This window comes from Lithobates pipiens, unplaced genomic scaffold (assembly GCF_037356315.1).
Source record: "Lithobates pipiens isolate NorthernLeopardFrog02 unplaced genomic scaffold, aLitPip1_a1.2 Scaffold_28, whole genome shotgun sequence".
NCBI lineage: Eukaryota > Metazoa > Chordata > Amphibia > Anura > Ranidae > Lithobates > Lithobates pipiens.
The window spans coordinates 4,629,215-4,633,047 of NW_027507789.1; positions in this window are offsets into that span (position 1 = coordinate 4,629,215).

Genomic DNA, 3,833 nt, shown 5'->3' on the forward strand with positions numbered 1-3,833 from the left:
GCCCAGGGCCAAGACAAGGGGTGGGCTGAAGGAGCTATCCTGCCCAGGGCCAAGATAAGGAGTTGGCAGAAGTAGTGATCCTGCCCAGGCCCGGGACAAAGGGTGAGCAGAAGGAAAGATCTTGCCCAGGGCCGGGATAAGGAGTGGGCATAAGGAATGATCCTGCCCAGGGCCAGGACAAGGGTTGAGCAGAAGGCATGATCCTGCCCAGGGCTGGAATAAGGGGTGGGCAGAAGGGGCGATCCTGCCCAGGGCCAGGACAAGGGGTGAGCAGAAGCAACAATCCTGCCCAGGGCAGGGACAAGGGGTGGGCAGAAGCAGCAATCCTGCCCAGGGTCAGGACAAGGGGTGGGCAGAAAGAGTGATCCTCCCCAAGGCCGGGATAAGGGATGGGCAGATGTAGCGATCCTGACCAGGACTGGGATAAGGGGTGAGCAGAAGTAAAGATCTTGCCCAGGGCCGGGATAAGGGGTGGGCAGAATGAATGAACCTGCCCAGAGGCAGGACAAGAGGTGAGCAGAAGGAGTGATCCTGCCCAGGGCTGGAATAAGGGGTGGACAGAAGGGGTGATCCTGCCCAGGGCTGGAATAAGGGGTGGACAGAAGGGGTGATCCTGCCCAGGGCCAGGTTTGGGGGGATGGGCAGAAGAAGGGATCCTCCCCAGGGCTGGAATAAGGGGTAGGCAGAAGGAGCAATCCTGCCCAGGGCAGGGACAAGGGGTGGGCTGAAGGAGCAATCCTGCCCAGGGCCAAGACAAGGGGTGGGCTGAAGGAGCTATCCTGCCCAGGGCCGGGATAAGGGGTGGGCAGAAGTAGTGATCCTGCCCAGGCCCGGGACAAGGGGTGAGCAGAAGGAAAGATCTTGCCCAGGGCCGGGATAAGGAGTGGGCATAAGGAATGATCCTTCCCAGGGCCAGGACAAGGGGTTAGCAGAAGGCATGATCCTGCCCAGGGCTGGAACAAGGCGTGGGCAGAAGGGGCGATCCTGCCCAGGGCAGGGATAAGGGGTGGGCAGAAGCAGCAATCCTGCCCAGGGTCAGGACAAGGGGTGGGCAGAAAGAGCGATCCTCCCCAAGGCCGGGATAAGGGAAGGGCAGATGTAGCGATCCTGACCAGGACTGGGATAAGGGGTGAGCAGAAGTAAAGATCTTGCCCTGGGCCAGGATAAGGGGTGGGCAGAATGAATAATCCTGTCCAGAGGCAGGACAAGAGGTGAGCAGAAGGAGTGATCCTGCCCAGGGCTGGAATAAGGGGTGGACAGAAGGGGTGATCCTGCCCAGGGTTGGAATAAGGGGTGGACAGAAGGGGTGATCCTGCCCAGGGCTGGAATAAGGGGTGGACAGAAGGGGTGATCCTGCCCAGGGCCAGGTTTGGGGGGATGGGCAGAAGAAGGGATCCTCCCCAGGGCTGGAATAAGGGGTGGGCAGAAGGTGCGATCCTGCCCAGGGTCAGGATAAGGGGTGGGCAGAAGGAACAATCCTGCCCAGGGCCAGGACAAGGGGTGGGTAGAAGGAACGATCCTGCCCAGGGCCAGGTCAAGGGATGTGCAGAAGGTGTGATCCTGCCCAGGGCCAGGATAAGGGGTGGGCAGAAGGAACAATCCTGCCCAGGGCCAGGACAAGAGGTGGGCAGAAGGAACGATCCTGCCCAGGGCCAGGTCAGGGGATGGGCAGAAGAAGTGATTCTCCCCAGGGCTAGAATAAAGGGTAGGCAGAAGGAACGATCCTCCCCAGGGCTAGAATAAGGGGTAGGCAGAAGGAACGATCCTCCCCAGGGCTAGAATAAGGGGTGGGCAGAAGGAACAATCCTGCCAGTGCTGGGATAAGGGATGGGCAGACGAAACGATTCTCCCCAGGGCTAGAATAAGGGGTGGGCAGAAGGAACAATCCTGCCCAGTGCTGGGATAAGGGAAGGGCAGACGAAAAGATTCTCCCCAGGACTGGAATAAGGGGTGGGCAGAAGGAACAATCCTGCCCAGGGCGGGACAAGGGGTGGGCAGAAGAAATGATCCTGCCTAGGGCTGGGACAAGGGGTGGGCAGAATGGGCAGCTTTCCTGCCCACAGTGTGTATTGTAGGGATGGAGATGCTGCAAGTTCCTTCTACTATAAGGCTGACAGGAGTAGTAACAAAGGCATCACTACTTCTGTCAGCTCAGTGGTGGGAGAGGAGCAGAGAGTTGGGATAAGGTGCAGGCTGTGCTCTCTTCCCCCCTCCTCCTACTAGGCTCACACACAATGAAGGGGTGGGGGTGGGGGTTACAATTTGGCATCTTTGCCCTGGGCACTGGATGATCTTGTTCCGACACTGATCCTGCCAGTAGGGTCATTATTTTTCCAGCCACTTTCTGTAACAGTGTGACAACGCTGTTCACTCTCCATTAAAATCACAGCAGTGTTGTCACCCTGTAGACAGGCCAATTCTAGATGGACATTAATACTATTACAAGTATTTATATAGTGCCAACCATTTATGCCGTGCTTCACATATTGTACGGTCACATCAGTCCCTGTCTTCAAGGAGCTTACAATCTAAGGCCCCTCCCGCACATTATTACATATACTAGGGCCAGTTTAGACAGGAGACAGTTAACCTCCCAGCATGGATTATGGGAGGAAAACTGAAGCAAGCCATAGATGATACAATTTTTTTTTCTGCAACCTGCAGTCAGTGTTGATGGGGAAATCAACTTCCCTGCCGGCAGAACACAATGATCACTGCTGGCAGCCATGACCGCCGGCAGTAATCACATTACAGTAATCCGACAGGCTGGGTGTATTTAAATCGATCGATGGATCAACTTTTCTACAACCAGCCTGACTATAAATGGATCGAATCTCGGGTGGTTCCTGCTGAACTGTGGGATTTGATATGGCCGGGTTTACTGTGGTGAGCACCCCCTGCAGTGTTCTATGGTTTGTCCGAACCGCAGTAACTGCCGTCTTTCCTGGACAGCTTGGCCTGGCTGCAGGAAGTGAACAAATACCAGATCTACTGGCAGGATCAACGGGGTAATAAAACCAACGTTATAAGGAGGACTCAGAAAAGCAAAAACAGCCGTGTGAATGGCAGGCGGCATCCTATGCGTCATTTATGAATTTGCACATATAGTAGTTCCAGTTTAAACAAACGCAGCTTTAAAAAAAATTACATTACTTATCATTAGTGCCTCAGTTGCATCCAATCAGATGCAGCATTTCAAGAAGAATCCTCAGCACCCAGTGCTTCCGGGTGCGTCTGATAAATACGTCTCCCCATTGGCTGCTGTGGTTCCCCTCCCCTAAGCTGCTACATCATAGTGTGACTATTGACCTCAGGGGATGCACTAGGGATGTGAGAGCTCATCGCTGCCCCTAGTGGCTCCTCCTTCCAGCTCTCACATCCCTAGTGCATCACCTGAGGTCAATAGTCACACTATGATGTAGCAGCTTAGGGGAGGGAACCACAGCAGCCAATGGAGAGACGTAGGCAATCCGACGCACCCGGAAGTGCTGAGTGCTGGAGATTCTCACCTGAAAGGCAATGGATGCAGCGGAGGAGCCAATGAATGATAAGTATTATTCATATATTTTACAATCCTGCGTTTTTGTTTTATGTTTCTAGGAAGCTACGAAGCAAGCTGCATTAAAGTTTAGCAATCATAAGAAATGATTTCCGGTATCCTGGATGGAACTGATATATAGATAGTTACAGGTCACATCTGATTAAGGGCCCGCTCACATGGGGGGTGGTAAAAACAGATAATTGAGCCTTGGGTTTACCACCCCTGTCTCTCAACATAAAGAAGGGCATGTGAAGCATCAAAAAAATGAATCCCCCCCACTGTGGTGTTTTAC